Source organism: Rhinolophus sinicus, linkage group LG05, assembly GCF_036562045.2.
Source record: "Rhinolophus sinicus isolate RSC01 linkage group LG05, ASM3656204v1, whole genome shotgun sequence".
NCBI classification, from domain to species: domain Eukaryota; kingdom Metazoa; phylum Chordata; class Mammalia; order Chiroptera; family Rhinolophidae; genus Rhinolophus; species Rhinolophus sinicus.
Genome location: NC_133755.1, coordinates 169,977,386 through 169,996,226, shown reverse-complemented (window position 1 = coordinate 169,996,226; position 18,841 = coordinate 169,977,386). Strand labels below are relative to the sequence as shown.

The window sequence follows — 18,841 nt, the reverse complement described above, 5'->3', positions numbered from 1 at the left end:
GGTGAGAGCAAAAGCTGTGTCAATATCTGGGGGAGAGCATCGGAGGGGGAACAGCAAGTGCCCAGGTATGTCTGAGAAGCTGCAAGGAGCCAGGGTCAGTAGAGTAGATTGGGGGCGGGGCCCCTGTAAAAACTCTAATTGGATCAAAGAGTCCCTGGGTTTTGAGCAGAGGGGTGGTGTCATTTGATTTACCTTTTAGAAAGGATCACCCTGGATGCTTTGTGAGGAATGGTCTGTTGGTGGGGGGTTGGGCCTAAGCAGGACCACTTGGGAGATCACAGAAATGACCTGGTAAGAGAGGACACTGGCTTAGGCCAAGGCGGCAACATGAATATATTCTGTTCTTATTTGGGTCACTGCTAATCCAAACCTCAAAGAGCAAACAATATGTCTGCAGCTGCACCAGTTATGACGGTTGTCTGAGCGAGCGTATTTTGCAAGTTTCAGGTATCAAGAGCACACCTATTAAGCAGAGGCAGCTGGTGGGTGGAATGGTGGGTGTGAGCTGCTGGCAATGCCGACGCAGGGCTGAGGGAGGGCACTTGGTGAGAGTGTGCCCAGACGCAGACGTGAGGGGAAGTGAACTGGATGCTGAGTCAGGCAGGGAGGAGCAGCCTGGGCAAGAGAAGCCAAGCTGAGGGGGTGCTGTCCCAAGTCTGAACCCCATTTCCCTCCCCTGCCCTCCATGTAGGGTGTTCTTCCTCTGTAGGGCATCAGGCCTCCTCCACTGCTAAACATCTGCATTTCTTAAAACCCGACATTTAGCAATTTGTTTTAACAAATTAATACCTCTGGAGAGAAAAATCATAGCCCTCCAGATACAGTTAAAAAAAAACACCTCAGAGTCAGGGCAAAGATGGTGTTCTATGTCCCATCCTTAGTCTCAATGGCTCACAAGGCCACTTCCTTCTGTGATAAAAGGACACTGCGTCTGGGTCAGCATGGAACAGAACAGGAACCCAGTGACCAAAACCTCCATATTCCCACACAGGCCCGCCGCTGACCCTGTTTCTCAGCACAAATGAGACCAGCAGGGGCCGGGTGGCAGCATGCCCAGGGCATGGAGTCTGCAAAAAGGCCCAGGTTTTAATACACCTCCTCTGCCACTTAACAACCTGTGTGAGCTGGAGCAAGACAACTCACCCTCCTCACCTTCTTTTCCCATGCCTATAAAATGGGGATGACTTGTCTAATTCTCAAGGCTGCATGAAAACCTGCATGAAGGTGCCTGGGCGTGTAGCGCAAACCCAGCGACAGCAAATTCGTGACATGACCTCAGAGGGTGCTACGTTGACGGGATACATTTGATCAGTTGGTTCCTCTTTTTTAAAAAAGTTCTATGTAAATGTCTCTTCTAAGAAATGTTTCACTCCAGATGCCTGGAAATTTCAAGTAAAGACTTAACACATTACCAACTTATTCAAAACCACAAGGATGAAAAGGAAAAAAAGAAAGAAAGAAAGAAAATGTAAGAAAAAAATTCCGAGGCAGAACTGTCTGGAAACAGTAACACTTTGCTCTGCGTTTCTGCATGTGGTCACCAAATGTACACAGCTGCTCATCAGCAATGCCAAAGTGACAAGAGAGTCAGGAAGCTGTTCCTAATAAGGTATTTGAAAATCCGTGATGGCAGTTCATAAAGATGGCAGGTGCACCCTTCTTAGCCACAGCATAACTGAGGACGGTGAGGACGCCCTAAAAGCTCTGCCTACAGCAGACAGACGGACAGCATCCTCATGCTGCTTTACAGCAGTGCCTCCCTCCGACCCTCAGCTCTCCCCAACGGTGCCGACATCACAACAAACACCATGCAGGTCCTGAGGAAGCTGGTGGAGACAAACATTGGGTCGTACATCATAAAAAGACAGAAGGGACTAGAAGCTCAAAAATCTGGACAAGGCAACTCAGCAATGAGTTCAAACTGGTACGGGGCTACAGGCAATGGATAAGCACACTGGGAAAGAATAAAGGAGTGCTCCAAAGGGAAGGGCTGGTATCCCCCAAGGAGAACAATAGGCAATGGCCGCCCAGCCTGTCTCCAAAAAGTCACACTCGACTATGTCCTGTTTCCCACCCATTTAGTGATCTGGCCAGGGCTACCTTCTGATAGAAGATGGTGGATACCAACTTTGTTAGTAAAACTGCTTAGGGGCCAAGCAGAACTCTTTAGGCTAGAAACCCCCAATTTACCCCTAGGATGCCACAAAGCCAACAATAATTCAAAGCCCTGTTACAGCCCAATTAGAGAAGAGACAGTGCCCCCACGCTACCAAAACTGCTGCCACACTGCCAGTGACAGGATCATTCTGATGGAAATATGGAGTCACCGCAGTATTTGAGTTTCTAAACACTGAACAGTGAATCCAGATGCTTTGTACCTCCTATCTTGGGAAGGCTGCTAAATCAGCTATGGCCAAGTGTGTTCAGGTCTGATAGATGCACAGAAGAGTTAGACTGAGAAGATGGTGTGGAAAGGCCACTTGGAAGAGATGCCAGGCAATGAAAAGAAACTGTGATTCCCCCATGGGGACCTCCAGGTGCAGACCAGCAGCCACGATGCAGCTGGAATTTGAAAGACTATGGTTGAAATGAACTATCAAGCCACAAAAAGACATGGAAGAAACTTACAGGCATATTGCTAGGTGAAAGAAGTCCATCTGAGAGAGCTACTTGCTGTATGATTCCAACTATACGACATTCTAGAAGAGGCAAAACTATGGAAACAGTAAAAGAAATCAGAGGATGTCAAAGGCTCTCAGAAAGGAGAGGTGAACAGGCGAAGCACAGGGCACTTTACAGCAGTGAAATGATTCTGTGTGATCCTGTAATGGATACATGTCATTACTGTCAAATCCTCTAGAATGCATAGCACAGAGTGGACTCTAATGTAAACGATGGGCTAAGTTAATAATAACGTATCCACATTGCTTCCTCAATTACAAAAATACACCAGACTAATACTAGATGTTAATCACAGGGGAGGTAGAGGGACAGGTGGGGATGGTTGAGAGGGTATATGGGAGCTCTGTAATTTCCTCTCGATTTTTCTGTAAACATAAAGCTCTTCTAAAAAATAAAGGCCACTCCGTTAAAAACAAAAAAACAACAAAAAAGAAAAGCTACTGTTTTGGCGGGGCTAACACATGGCAATGTGAGCGACTGCCCCTCCCATTAGTGGCCGCGCTTATCTTTACTGCAACACATGGGTGGGTAAAAGGTTCTGAGTGTGAGTCAAACTGCAACATTCAGCCACCTGAGGCACATCTGGGCACGAAGCTCAACCTCAGAAACCAGGGCCAGTGTGAGGGAGGTGCCATGTGGAAGCTCCCAGAGGAGTCACTGGGGGTTGTCCCAGCAGGAAAGGAGCTGCAGTCAGGACAGTCTGCTTGGCCTGAGTGGAGAGTCCGACTCCTTGCTGAAAGGAGGCAGGGTTACCGCTGACAACATGTGCCAACCCTCAGAACAGTCGAGAATGCAGATGGGAGAAGGAGAAGCAAAGCCGGGGACCAAGAAAGCCTGGGGCATGAAGGTGTGGGCGCAGGCTGGGGAAGCAGGCAGGAGTCAGACAGCGCCTCTGCCTGCGTGGCCCAAGTTGGGGTACAGGAGAGGGCTCAGGACCACCCATGAGAGATGTTCTGCCTGAGGAGAACTTGCGGGAGTTTCTTTCATTACCTTCCTCACACGGCTCAGGAGGAAAGGGAGGGGAGCTCACACTTGATCCAAGGACCACGCCAGGGTCAGAGGATGGTCCCTGAACACAGGGGCCCAACTACCTTAATCAAATTCCAATCTTAAAAGAGAGGCCTGCCCACCCCTCACCCCCCAAAAAAGTCATGATAATGTGAAATGTGCAGACCAGTGAGTGTTGCTTTGTGAATAATTACCATAATAATTTACACGTAATGAGTGCTTACACTGTGCAGGCAATGTGATGAGTCTGGGATGTCTGGCCCCTACCCCTGTCCCCTCCGCTCCCCCTGTCCCCAATCCAACACCAATTCTATGGCTTAACCATCTGCAGAATCCACACTTGTTACCACCTCCACTAGCCCCAGGTCTAAGTCAAATTATCTCCTGCCTAAATTATAGGAATCGCCTAACAGCTTCCACACATCCACTCTCATTCCCCATCCAATCCAGTTTCCACTCCATAGCCAGAGTAGCAACTCTCTAAGGACACCAGTCTGTCATTGCCCTGCTGAGAATGGATTCCTACTGAGCTTAAGACCAGAATCCTTAACGCAGCGTGTAAGGCTCTGGGTGCCAGGCCCCTGGTGTCCTCTCCAGCCATATTCAACACGCTGCTCGCAGGTACGCTGGCCTCCTCCCAGTCCTTCCTCACGTTCCCCACTTAGGCCTGCCCAGGGCCTTTGCACACGCTGCATGCATGTGTGGTATGCTCTGCTCATTATTCAAAGTCAGCAATCACTTCCTTGGTCTCCTCTGTGACAAGGTCAACCTCCCCACCCCGAAACTGCATTCCCAACACCATGTACCTCTCCTTGGTTGCATTTACCACACATAAAATTTTATATCTGCCCATGTGTCTCCCTAAATGATAAGTCCCTAGAGCAGTGCCTTGCACAGTACATGGCACATAGAAAGCCCTTGATCATCATCTTTTTGAGTTAAAGAATGAGCAATTCCCAGAGAGGAGTAATATTATTGTTCTATTTTACACACGGGATGTTTGAATATCTCGACCACTGGGGCTGAAAAACTTCGTTTTGAACTCGGATAATCTGACCCCGACATGTATGGTCTATGCCAGTGTGTATTGTATGCCTCCCAGGGGACAAGCTCCCTCCCCTGATTTCAGTGACTGTTGGAGCAGCGAGGGACAATGGCGGAGGCCTTTCAGTAGTGTGGGGATGGCCCCCAGCCACTGCCATGGCTCCAGGCACCTGACACATCAGAAGCAGCCAAGACTCCCACAGGAATCTGGCACCCAGGAAACAACTCCAAGTTTCCATGGGCCACACCCTGTGAGAGACAGACTTGAATGGACTCAGGGTTTTGGGGTGAGTTTGGGAATGACTAACCATTTCCAGAGAACATGTTAAATAAACACCCAGCTGGAAGCCTGGGCCTCACCTTTTACAAATATGGTGGAGATGGTTGATTTAAGTATTGCTATTCTCTTGCCTGTCAGAAAGGAGGCCACATCTGCCCCTGAGGGGCTTGTCCAAAGCGGTAGGGAGCCGAGGGCTGGGCCAGTCTCTAGTACCCTCCACTCAGTGAGAAAGGAGTGCTCCCCAGACCCAAAATGGGAACTGGGTGGGTTTACCTTAGGGTGCAAATGATACACTTACGTCTGCAGACTTGGGTAGAGAAGGGTTCGAGATGATAGGGGAGAGGAAAAAAGGCAGCTGTTGCACAGAAGCAAGTAATTAGGACCCTGACGTTTGAGGGGTGTCTATGCTGTATCACCAGTCTCCTGGGGCTAAAATAAAGTTTTTCTGGTATTTGGAAACTTAACTAGTTCTTAAATGTATGCCCAGTAATTTTGTGTTGTTGCTCTCCTATAAAAATACTCAAGTTTTTAAATGTTAACTGGCTTCAACCATACCACTGAAAATGTAAAGTGTGCTTGAAGAGAATTTTAAAGTGTACCTAGGGGACAAAGGAAATCAAAGGGTGGAAAAACCCAGGGGTAAGATAAAAGCAGCGGCCATGAGCCCGAGTTCCTGTCTCCAGTTGTTGACTCACCACTTGGAGAGCGCCCTTCCAGAGCACTTCTCAGCTAGAAGCTTGACGTGCTCTTTCTCAAGTTGTGATTCACAGAAATGCCTGCCCCAAAGGCCACCGGTGAAAAATGCAGATTCCTGGGCAAACCCCAGGAATGTAGGATGGAGCTCAGGAGTCCCCATTGGTAACAGGAGCCGCTGGGCATTCGTAAGAACAATGGAAGCTTGCAAACCCTTGCTTCAGAAGGTTTTGAGTGTTTTTTTAAGTAAGGGAAGCCATTCCATCACGGATAGCGTCACCAAGAAAGGAAAAGACACCCCTTATGCATGGTTGCTGATTCCCACACCCCTGTAGGACCTTTAATGACTGTTTACTGGCTGCCTGCTGGAAGCTGGACACTGCACTGGGTGCTGAGGATTCAATGATCAACCAGACATAAGACCCACACCCGCAGCTCGAGGGTGAGACAAAACTGTAAAGAAACTACGGATCGAGGCAGATGGCTGCGACACAAAGGAACACACTGCTTGGCTGTGGAAGCGGAACTCAGCTGCCTGAGTGAGAGCTGGCTGCGCTGTGCTGACCAAATCAGGGTGACTAAACCAGGGGCCACAGGAGGCACTCCCCCGCCCAAGGCTGTCGCTGCTCTGCTGCTGCTTCTGAGGCCCTCCACGAACAGATGGCATTGCTGAGGTCACCTGAGTGCTTCTAGGTGCCCGTGGGAGACTCCATTTTGAAAATGAGTCAAAAAAAGAACCCCACCTTCCACAGCTTTTGTAATTGTACAGGTCTTAAACACAGGGTGAGACGAGATTAGTGAAAATGCCAGGGATAAAAGGAATTCGGGCCAGGGAACAGAGCCATTCTTACCAAGGAGCAGCCAGGCTCCTCTCCCTGGGATGGAGATTGTCTGACAATGGTGCGGCCAGAGCAGGGGCACACAGCACCCCTCACTCAGCCCTACCCCTCATCAACTCCGGCAATCAGGGGCACAGATGCCATCTCCAGATTGCCTGCACCACATTGGGAAGCCATGCTCCAACTACCCGGATACCCACCACCAGATACCTCATAACGGTCTGGAAATCAGCAATTTGCCAACCTACAAAGCAACTCTTTCACGTCTGGACCATCTGCCCCCTCCTCCCTAATCTCATAGATCCCAGGCAAGCAATGAACCTTTCACTCAATTCAAATATTTGTGCCTTCTGCACGCATGCCAAATGCCCAGCGAGCCACTGGTGCTTCTTCTGGGAGTGACTGATGGTGGTAAGAGTCGCACACAGAAACTTCCCAGATAAACAGTAGTCACTGGAAAGCCAGTCTTCACATGAAGTGGACCTGCAGCTGGGCCAGCTTAAATTCATCAGGCCGGAGCTGAGCCTCTGGCACTGGGCTCCTTTCTGTTAACTTGCTCCTCTCCCACAAAAGTACTCCTCACCCAGTACCTCTCCAAGGCCTGCAGAGGGAAGTTTGGCTGATAGCCCTTGTCACCTTTCTGCAGCCCTCCAAGGATTGAGATTTGAGTCATTCTCCATGGTTACATGTTTGGAAACTACAGGGTTAACACAAGTAGCAGAAGTTCAAGCTGTAGTCAGTGGTGGGTGGAAGGGCAGGTTTATGTGAAGGGGTGGGGAGGGGAAGAAAGAACATACCATCCTCAGCCCTGGAAAGTTTCATCTGTCCTTTACAAATGCTGTCAGTCTGATATGCTAGAGTTTCACCTTTACAATAACAGCTTTGCAGCTTAGACTCCAGGCAAATAGCATATATTATAACTCCAATAATTCCCAAAACTCCAATTTTGTTGTTGTGATTTGGTCACAAAGTAAGCTTCAGTTTACAAGGCAGTAAGTCGGTACCTCACCTACATCTGTGACATTTGCTCCTGGAACAGACACTCCTTTCAGATCACAAGTCATGGCAGATGGAAAGGGAGAAGGGGATGCCAGACTTTATCTTTAATTTCAACAAATGAATTGATTTAACTACAGATTTATTTTTCAAAGGAGAAAAAAAAAGAGGGTGGCAAATAACAAGGGGGCAAATCCTTACACTGATCTACATTTTCATTCCCGGGAAGAGGTATTGAATGGTCAAATCTCTCCCCAAATCTTTATTGATTTTCTCCTCAGCAGGAAACAATTTGGACTGAAAATGACATACTCAAAACAACCTTGCAAATTAAAAGAAAAAAAAAGGGTCTTGGAACAGAAATTAGGTTCAAGAATCTGACGTCTTGCTCCTTCTACTCTGCTAAATATTGACACAACTAAAGAGGAAACAGAATGTTTCACACCTAATTGGCACTCCACAATTATCTGTTGAGTGACTGACTGAATGATGTATTTTGAGTCCCAATGGCTGTCTGCAAACTAACTCGGTTGTTATAAAGGCAAGCAGGGTTGAATTTATGATTGCCCAGTTGCCCATGATGACCATAAATCCTTGCCAGCCTCCAGCTGTTTCAAGCAGCCCAGCTAGCAGTTCAGCAGGCATAGGGACGGTGCATTGTGATGAGTCCCTTCTGAACACCCTGGTGGCATTCTTATTTAGAAAGAAAGGGTCTACTAGGTAGGACCACAGTTCTCAGTCTCTATGACGTAAGACGGGAGAATCCCACTTCTCCACTCACTGAGACAGGTGCTTCAGCCCAGAGGACGACCAGGTTGAAGAGTCTCAGCCTCCTATCTTCGGCATGTGGTGCAGATCAGGAGACGGGAGAAGACCGTTCCGGCCAACCACTGCCCGTGACCTGACACTGACTTAGCACCTGGACTTCCTGTCCGTTGGCCTCCCACAGCTCTGTGGTTCTTAGCACATTAAATCTCATCAGAGTCATTAGCATATTCAAACTCATCACGGGTATCTGTTGTCTCCACCAGTACACTGAGGGCTCCTGAGGACACAGTCTGTGTCTCATTTATTTTTGTTACCCCCATACATAGCATGGTATGCGACCCACATACTCTCACAGTGAATTGTTTTTCTACAGTGTGAATACATAGAATTGTTTTTCTACAGTGTGAATACATTTTTTTCTACAGCGCTCTCCCAAATAAAATATTTTGGCCTAAAACTACCACTAAACAGTTTCTAGAATATTCAAGTTAAGAATAAGAGGAACCCATATAATTCTATGGGTTATTAATTTCCTTTTGAAACTAACCCAGAATTGGAGATGAGATGGTCATGCAGCTTATATAAGAAAAGCTATAAACAGCAGTTGCTCTAGGCATGTAAGAAAGTCCAAGGGGAAAGTAGAGATACATTCTTTTTATAACTCTTGCCTTCATTGATCGATTCATCCCAGACAGAGAGCCTCTTGGATCAATTGTTATATTTATGAACTGGCTCAATTTGACCTTTAAATTCTATGTCAATAATTGTATTCAAGCTGTATAAGTACTTAAGCAGACTTCCGCCTTTACTCATTGAGCTGCTAAAGAATACCAATCGTCTACCACCAAGCAATTTAAATAAACAAAACAGGGTCTTAAATTAAGGAACAAATTGTAAGAGCAACTTTTATGTTTTACAGCCGCCCTGGCCAGGCGTTTTATCAGGTTAATGAATGACAGAAGTGTTTGTGCTACAGGCGACCTGGAATGAGAGGAGCCAGCCGCCTTCTGAGTAAAAAGGTCAGTGATTTCAGAGTGAGGAGAGCGAAGCCAATGTAATTTAATGAAATGTAAAATATCTTAAATGGAAAGTTATTTCCTCATGTTAAAGTAGCATTCAAAAAACCACCCTAGCATAACAAACTGTTGCTTGGTAGACAATTGGAGAGTTATTCTTTCAATTAATGGGAAAAGATTGATTTGTAATTGACGTACAAATGGTGGTGGGACAGCATTTGGTTCTCTTCACTATGTTACACACATCACTGAAAAATCCTGTTGACGGTATCATTTTGTACACATTCTTTAAACAGATAATAAACACGGGTGTGCAATACAAAGATAAATCTTGGCTCAAGCTGTGTCCAAATCCTCAGAAGTGTTATGAATTGGTTGAGTAACCATTTCTTGGGATAAGGGAAAGGTAATCAAAATAGAAGAGGGATATGGGGTGGGGGTGGGGGGAAGGAGATAAGAAACCCATGCCCACATCAGCATTCAATAAATGTCTGCTAAAGAACTGGAGGAAAGCCAGGGTAAAGAGGCTTGGGACATTGGGTCAGGAGCCACATCACAGGAATGACAGTTGAAGGAAATGGGGACTAAGCTATTATCATGAACAGCTGTTCAAAATCAGAATGGGCTGCCTTGGAAGGATATTCCAGATCCAAATGACGCAGCAGAGGCTGATGGGAGAGTGCCCTCCCTCCTCCAGTCTGCTTCTTAAAAAAAAAAAAAAAAAGGCGGGGGGGTGGGGCAGTTCTCTGGACAGGCTGATTAAGAGGCCTGGAGTGGCTTTTAAAAGCTCCCCAGATGTCTATAAGCATCAAGTTTGGGAAACACTGAACTTGGTAACCTCTAAGCTTCCTTCTCTCCATGAATCCAAGCCTGGCCCATATCTGCCAGTGGACGCCTATATAAATGATTTTTTACTTTGCAGTTAAACAAGAGATTAAGAAAAGAGACTTGCAGCAAAAGAGAACTGAACACTCAGAATATTCCAGGGTCTATCTCTTCTCACTAAAATGTTGACCGAATGTACACCTGTGCCCATGTCATTCTGTAGCACACTCAAGTACAATTCGAATAATCTGGGCCAGGTCTTAGAGACAATTAAATGACGACATCCAAATCAAGTCCACAAAATGAATGAGAAAAGTAAAAATGGATCAGCCTCGTTCTGAAGCCAATCAAATCTCCAGTACTGAATTTCCATGCTTTGTGAGGACCCCAGGTTCGGCATTCAGTACTCTTCTTAGGAGACACTGCACTTCATAAACTGAAAACTTAGAAACAAATGGTATTGTAGACCAAGTGACTCACTCTCCACACTGAGTCTGAAAGCTCCCACCTCTAGGAGCATCCACACCTGGAATGCTCTTCCATCTCCATCTACACCTCACATCCCAGCTCAACACCACTCTGATGCCTGAAAAGACTTCCTCCTAGAACAGCCAGAAGGGTCAGGTGTCTCTCTTTTAAAGTCTCAGATCGCTATGGCACTTAATAATTGTAAAAAAGTAAGTGTTATGTGCATGTCTTTTGTCTTGTCAAGTCTGATTTATTTTTGTGTCCCTCCCAATTCTAAGTGCTGTTTTTTGTGCATAGTTACAAGAAACATTTGGTGGATAAATTGAGTGCCTACTATAAGGCAGGCATTGTTTTAAGCACTAGGGATAGAGCGAGAAACAAAATAGACAAAATCCTTGCCCTCTTGGAACTTCAACATGCAAAATAATGTTAGATAGACGTAAGTGCTAGAAGGAAAATTAAAGCAAGAAAAGGAAATAAGAAGGGTTGAGGGTGTTGCAATTCCAAAAAAGTTGATCATGGAAGGTTCCTTGTGCATAAATCTCAGAAGGAGGTGAGGGACTGAGCCATGCAGCTACCTAGGGAAAGAATGTTCCAGGAAGAGGGACCAGCAAGTTGCAAAGCCCCAAGGAGGAAACACTTATGGCATGTTTAAGGAATGAGGAGGCCAGTGTGGGGGAGCAGAGCGAGTGAAGGGGAGAGAAGTGGAAGATCAGAGAGGTAATGAAGTGGGGCATGGGGGTCAGATCACGCAGACCTTGTGGACCAGTGTAAAGACTCATACTGTATAATTCGATTTATAGTAATCGTATCACTCTAGCTTCTGTGTCGAAAATAAAGTGTTAGGGGATGAAGGAGGAAGAAGGGACAGCAGGTGGCAGCTACTAAAATAATCCAGGCAAGAGAAGTTGGTGTTGTGGACCAAAGTAGAGGAGCTCGGGCTCTGGGTATCTTTTAAAGTTACAGCCAATGGGATTTGCTGACCAGCTGAATATAGGATGCTAGGGTCGAATGACTCCAAGGTTTCTGACTTGAGTAGCTGTTAGATGTGGTCGCCGTTACTGAGATGAGCGAGACAGGCAGGAAGGGCAACTGGGAGAGGGACAGGGCTGAAGATGAGAGCTTGGCTTTGGACAGAGTAAGGCTGAGCTGCCTAACAGACATCAGGTACAGGTGTTGAGGAGACAGCTGAAGATAGAAGAAGGAAGTCTGGTGGAGGAGTCCAGGCTAAAAATATGAATTTGGGATTCATCAGTATACAGATGGCAATCTAAACCATGAGACTAAATCAGAGCCCCAAGAGGTGGAATATAGGAAAATCAGAAAAAGAGGTCTGAGGGCTAATCCCTGAGGCCTCCAATGTGTAGAAATTAGAAGGGTGGAGGAGAACCAGCAAAGGGAATGGGAAGTTTGGTGTCTGGGTAGCCAGATGAAGAAGATGGTGTCTTAAGGAGAAGCTGACTGACTGTGTCAAACCCTACAAGTGAGAAAACAACTGCGAATGGGCCGCTGATCGAGCAACACAGATGGCTCAGTAACCTAATAAGAAGAGCAGCGTTGGTGGGGGGAACCCAGAGTCAGTTCAAGAGATGAAGGGCGGTTGGGACTGGGTCTGGTGTTCAAAAATATAGAGGAGTTTTTCAAAGAGTTGTTTTGAAGGAAAGGAGAGGGTTGCTAACTAGAGGAGGAAATAAGAAAGTCAAGAAAGGGTTCTACATTTTCTTTTTTAAAATGAAGAAATAATAGCATGTCCATACTCTGATGGCAATGATCCACCAGAGAAGGAAATAATTATGAGGGAGGAGAAATTATCAGAGCAATATCCCTGAGTGGGCAAGAAGGATGGAGTCCATTGCATAAGTGATGGTCCCTCACTTGGGACGTGGAGAGTTCATCTACCGTAAGGAGATGCGTAGTGTCTATGGGCACAGATGCCGGTGGGGACATGTGGGAAGCTCCCTCTGATTCTCTCTATTTTCTCAATGAAACAGGAAACAAGGTCCATGGCTGAGAATGGAGGAAAGAAGAATGGTACGAATTTGTCACCTAGGAAAATGGGAGAACAGATGGACTGGACAAACGAAGTGTAAGTGCTGCGGCCTGCTCCTAGTTAGCCATCACGAATTCCTAGTGAGTCCAGGCAGAGAAAGAGCAAGTGAATTAATAAATCTTTCAAACGAGATCAACAAACCAGACCCTAGACAAAAGAAAGTCTGGGAAGCTCTCTTTTTGCCTCTAGAACAAGTAACAACCACACCGGGTACAGTATGTAATTAGACACTTAAGGCAGGTTCCTTTTCAGTGGACTTCACACATCACCTTGCACACTGTTGACACTCCACTAAATATTTGCTCTTAAAGGAACATTCCTCAAACCCAACATCACCTTGACCTTCAAGCAGTAATAGTATTTTACAAAGACTTTAAGCCAAGCAGACCAGGGTTCTGGTCCCAGCTCTGCCGATTACTATCTGTGTGATCCAATCTCTCTGCATCTCAATTTCCTCATCCACAAAATGGGAATAAGTAATAGAACCCACTTCACTGGACTGTCTCAAGATTAAATAGTATGTCCTTTGCCTAACAGCGCCTGCCTTATAGTAAGCGCTTCACCAATGAGAGCGGCTATAAGTCTGAGCAAGTTAACAGTGGACCCAGGCAAGAAAAAAAATCAGTCTTGATTCAAATTCATTATCATGGGTGATGCCTTTGTTTATAGAGCTCAAAATATAAGTTTTATTATTCAGTTTTTAAGGATTACTGGCCTCTGATCAGAAGATTGCTTAGCAACCACCTGATCTACACCCTCTAAGAATCAGTAAATCGGTTCCCAGAGTGGGGACTATTCTGTCCATTGATTAATAATAAAAAGTCAAAGTCCTCAACCATAAATCAGCTCTGAGTCAGTGACTTAGAGCCAATGTGTTTAGATCCTTTAAAAAACCTCTGTAAACACAAACTATTACAAAGTACAGTCCTTGGTCTGCTCAAGAAGTGCAAAATTGAATAAGACAGTCTTCTTTTTTCAAAACAATAAGAGCTAATCCATATCAGTAGCACTGTCCCAAGCACCGCACCAGTAACTCTTACAATCAACTGTGTACTTACTTCTCTTCTCAGTCCTAGTTAGGGGCGCAATGATGACAAGTGAGGAAATGAAGACTTTGAGAGCTTATGTGATTTGCTCTGAGTCAGGCAGTGTGACTAAAGTTGGTTTGACCAAACTTTCTCTCACCTTTCACCTACAAGTGAGACAAGGAATCAAGGCCAGGCTGAGACTAGAAGGCCTTCTGAACAGTGATGGTCTTGTCCTTTGTCTTCCTGCAGCTTCCAGGAGGTGTTCTGTGTCAGGGGTGGGGGTGGGGATGGCGTGGGGCAGTTACAACCCACAACAGATCTGTGTGACTTACTACACAAGACGTAGGAGGAAGTGGTGGGTTGTGGATTCAGTATAGATCCAGCCTGGGTTAAGATTTCAAACTATGGTTGTTGGTGTTAAGGTGTCTAGGCCCTTGAAACTCTGTCCAGAGGCACACTTGATAATGAAATGTTCCATGTTGGTCTGAAGAAAGGTTTTAAAGGTTCCCCATGGGAGCAGTCCTAGAATGTGAGGTCAGAAAATGTTCCCACTGAAAGAAAACCTAGAACAATCAACATCAACATGATGAGCTTAGCCGTCACCAGAAATCCCTCTAATGCAAAAGATGGTTTGATGATATATTGCAGATGAGACTCGAGTATTTCCCTAGTCCTCCACAAGAAGACCAGAAAGTTGGCTAAATTCCATCAGGGACATCTGGGTGCCTTCTTATCCAGTCAAGAGACCAAAGTCTTCCTCAAATCTAGTAAGAGTGACCATGAAAACTGGGACAAGGATGTCAACTAAGGCAACAAAGAACAGTGCCATCTGCTCGACTGCATTATGACCTCTGTCTCCTTAAGCCTGGTCAGGTTATTTGAGACAAACCAAAGCTAGCTCTTCATCTTAGCCTATCACTTCCACTCATAGTAACACAATAACCAATAGCAAAAAGATCCTCTTTAATATTTCTGATACAGTATTTTGTATCACCATGAGAATTTTGAAAGCCAGGTGTAATGTATTTTAATGATTCCAAAAAAAAAAAAGAAAGAAGAAACAGCAGGCAAGACAATGCACCTATGCTTAGGTTAGATATGCAGTCATCTCTTTGGTTGAAATATTTCCAGTAGGTCTATAATCAATCGTGTTGCTGTCACTCAGATTGAAGAACTGAATTTCAAGGGCTGGTCATACATATTAGGAGAATAACAAATCTCTACCTACTGTAACCCCCTTCCCCTCCAATTGTAGCCCAGAGTCTCCTGAGATTCTCTAGCTGGTCTTGCCCCCTCTGTCAGCCCACATAGGGCTTCCCTCATCTGTGGGCCTCCCAGCATGCTCCTCTGCCCACACTTGGAGTGTCCTCCAGCCTCCCACATGGACTGCATTATCAGACAGGCCACCTGGAACCTTAATCCAGACCTCCCTCCACAGCTCCCAGAGGGGGCACAGACAGGCAGGTCACTGCAAACCTTTCCAGTGCGGTCCCAGCCCCTGATCACAGGATGCAGGAAGCCTAGGTGGGCACAAAACCTCCACACAACAGCCCCATGGTGTCTGCGGGGGGGGGGGGTCGTGAGGGGCCACCCCGGGTGCCAGGAGACACACACACAAAGCCCTTGGGACATTATGGTCATGGCACTCGGCCATGTGGGAAAAGCACTCTCACAAGCGAAGTAAAACATTAAGCTGATGAGTAACTAGCCAATACTTACACCACAACCCAGGCTAACAGCACAGCAAAGAGCAAAGACACAGACAGAAAAGAGAAGCCCATCTTCCCTGCCCAGGGATGAGGTCTGCCCCCGTCTACTCCCTGGGAATCTCACTGGGCAGACCCTCCCCCTGCTGTTCTGACACAGGTCCAATCGGCCCAATTAAAGTAACTCTCCCCCACCCACCTTCTGCCTTCCTCTACCAGGGAGAGGAAAACAGAATAGAAAGAAGGAAAAGCACAGCTAAGTGTGAAACCACAGCAACTTCACAAAAGCTCGATGGCCCTTGGATACTCCACACATGACCCTGTGTTTTCCCCTGTTTCCTATCAACAGACAGGGCCCAGTCCTCAGTCACAGGGGCAAGAATTTTCATGTCTTATCTACCAAGATAGTTCCCTTCCCAATATAAACCTGGCCTGAAAGCACCATTAAGTGAGACCCATATATGGGCCCAAACTATCACTTAATTTTCCCTCTCTTCTCTGCAGATCTCTTCACAGAAACAACAGGAGAAGCCATCTCCCCTAGTTCTTCGGGAACTCTCGAAGCAGAAGCCCATTCCCTTTCCAAACGACACAGTGCAGGGGAAAGGCCTGCGCCCTTTCTGCTGAATGTTAAGACTGGCTTAATCCTGTTCAAAAAGCAATCCAGCATCAAAACCATTTACAGCAAAACCACATAGCAAGACATCTGTCAGGAATTAGAGCCAAGTTTACAGGGTGGGAAACACGGATGTTAGAATTTCTGGTAAAGGGAAAGCAGAACACAGGACATAAAGTCAGGAACAGAGGAAGCCAGAAGGTGGAGCGACAGGCAAGCTGACACACGGGGTAAGGCTAGATCATTTGCTCAGTGGGACCCACCTTAAATAATTGGCTGTGCCTAGCAGTCTTGCTTCCCACTTCCCTGAGTGGCCTCGTCAATCACTATAAAACCCACCGTCCTGCCCACAGGGTCCCATATGCAGTGAACAGGATTCTCCTGATGCAGCCACCCCTTCAAGTTCTCTGCCAAACCCAGACACCTGTAGCAAAGACACAGACCTGCCCTTACAGGGCCTCACTCCCAATGATAGCTTAAAATAAAAACCTCACTTGTATGGCCTGAAAGGGGTTTGTTAGAACGTGGACTACTTGAATATGACCATAACATCTGCCGGCCCCTGAGACACCACCGATCCACTAGTCCACCAAAATACCAGTAGAAAGCAGCAGATCATGAATTAGACAAAGAATAGTTCCTTCAAATGAACTATGGAAGTTCTCACATTTATTGAGCCTGAATTTATTTGGCATTTTAAATAAGATAGTATAGAAAGAAATAGAGTGTGACTGCTCCATGATCCCTTTGGCACTAAGACAGAAAATCAAGAGGGGCATCCCGTTTAAACCTAAGCTACTGCCTTGAAGCAGAAAACAAGATGAGGCAGTTGTCAAAGGAGCCAGACACTGATTGTACCATGGGCAGCCTGCCTCAAACTTGATTTTTAGGAACAGTTGCTGGCTTGATAACTCAAGGTGGCAAGGGAACCCTTGTAGAGACAGAAACGGCCCATCCAGATTAGTCAGCAGGGCAGGCTGCAAGCATCATGTGGGCTCTACCCTCAACCCCACACCCCTTCACCTGGTGGTACCCAAAAGGATCCGTCCTGCTGACCCCAATCCTGAGAACCCCTTCCCCCCCAAAAAAAAATAAAACAGGTCCACAAGAAATGAAAAAGATCAAAGCCAATGTACTAAATAACCCCAGCGAAGTCTTGAATTCTTCAGTAGAGTCACTTGTGACTTAAGTATGGGGGTGCAGAGCTCTTGTCACTAGAGAGAAACTTTCAGAACCCACTGTTGAATTAAGACCAGAAAACCAACGTGGTTAAAAACACCACAGGAGCGCTGCATTTGTGGTTCAGATGGCATTTCCCAGAACAGCGCAGGGGTATGACATCCAGGTTTTATTTTAACCAATTCTGCTGAAAAAAACACACCAGACGTAAACTTAGCAGAGCCAAAACCCAGATCTTACAGTTACCCAATAACAGGAAGTTGATTAGATGTTGTAAAATGATTAAGCACTGAAACAGGGAAAACACACAAAGTAAGAGTTCTGGGTGTTCCCTGCATCCTGGGGGGACCAAACCAGCACCCAGGAAATGTCAGAGCCACTTCCTTACTGTTACAGATGCCTTCACAAGAGCCACGCTTGTGGCTGCCTTACCTTGTGCTATTTGTGTTTATTTGCTGAAGGAATACTTTACAAAGGAAACCATTAAGCAGTCATAAAGAGCAAGGAGTTAAATATTTATAAAGGCTCACAGCATTAACAAATTCACTTTCCGCAAAATACTCGCAACATATCAACATTCTGTATCCTTAGTAAATGACCACTCTGATCTCACAAAAAGAAGAGGTCGGGTTCCATGTCCATCTGTGACCTCTGCTGGCCAAGACACCACAGAAGGAGACCCCAGGGACCTGGACCCTGGGGACAATCTTTCCTGCTCCACTAACCAGCTCCTCTGTGGCTCTCAGTGAGTGACTGAACCCCTGGGTGCCTGGTTCCCACCCTTTTAAAATGGGACTTAGTGATAGTAGCCACCTCATAGGTTTGTTAAGACGATGAAGAGTTAATGTGAGAAGGATATTAGAATAGAGCCAAGAATACAATAAGCATTATGTGACTTACTGTTCTTACTATTGGTCTCATTATTTACAACAGGGACTAAAAGCCATAGCAGCCCATAAGCCATGTTGAAATCACTGATAATGTTTCAAACAGAATGAGACCAAAAAGAAATCACTCTCTTCACTGTTAATCAAATGATATTCCAAAAAAATCACACTTATTTCAAATACATTCATTCAACAGAGGATATCTGCTGGACTTTTTGGAAGACACATATATTATAAGCCAAAGTCCCTACCCTCTAGGAGCTTATAGTCGGATTGGAAGATGCATGCACATAAGAAACCACATCACAGGCAGCCTGTGGTAAGTGCCAGCTGAGTAATGCTATAGCATTTATTTTTAATTGATTTATAAATACTAAGAAGGGCTGGGTAAGCAGATTTATTTCAGCTTATTATGAAAAACACCATGGAGATGGGATCCAAGTTGGGATTGGGAGGCTGGAGAAGATCCTCACTGAGAGAGGGGGGGTTTGGGGACAACTGGGAACGGCAGGAGCAAAACTCACGGGGCCATCTTGAATTTGAGATGAGAGACTGGGGTGCTTAAGAACCTAAGTTCTACAGTCAAACTGCCTCAATCCAAACCCTTCTTCATCCACATACTAGCTGTGTGAGCATCCATGGCCAATTATTTACCCTCTTTGTGCCTCAGTTTCCTAACTGGTCTCCCTCATAGGAAGCGTCCTAAAGACTGAGTAAGATAAAGCATGTGAGGAGCTTAGCACCATTCCTGGCACA

At 46.0% G+C, this 18,841-nt stretch overlaps 1 protein-coding gene and 1 long non-coding RNA gene across 2 annotated transcripts in view; one reads left to right on the top strand and one right to left on the bottom strand.

The window, feature by feature from the left end:
* Positions 1-18,841, bottom strand: part of PPP1R14C (protein phosphatase 1 regulatory inhibitor subunit 14C) — a 66,097-nt gene that overhangs the window by 27,331 nt on the left and 19,925 nt on the right. The window lies entirely within an intron of this gene.
* On the top strand, positions 9,199-18,347 carry LOC141571913 (uncharacterized). The gene is made up of 3 exons (XR_012496958.1): positions 9,199-9,329; positions 12,611-12,705; positions 15,908-18,347. It is a non-coding gene; the product is annotated as an uncharacterized LOC141571913 (long non-coding RNA).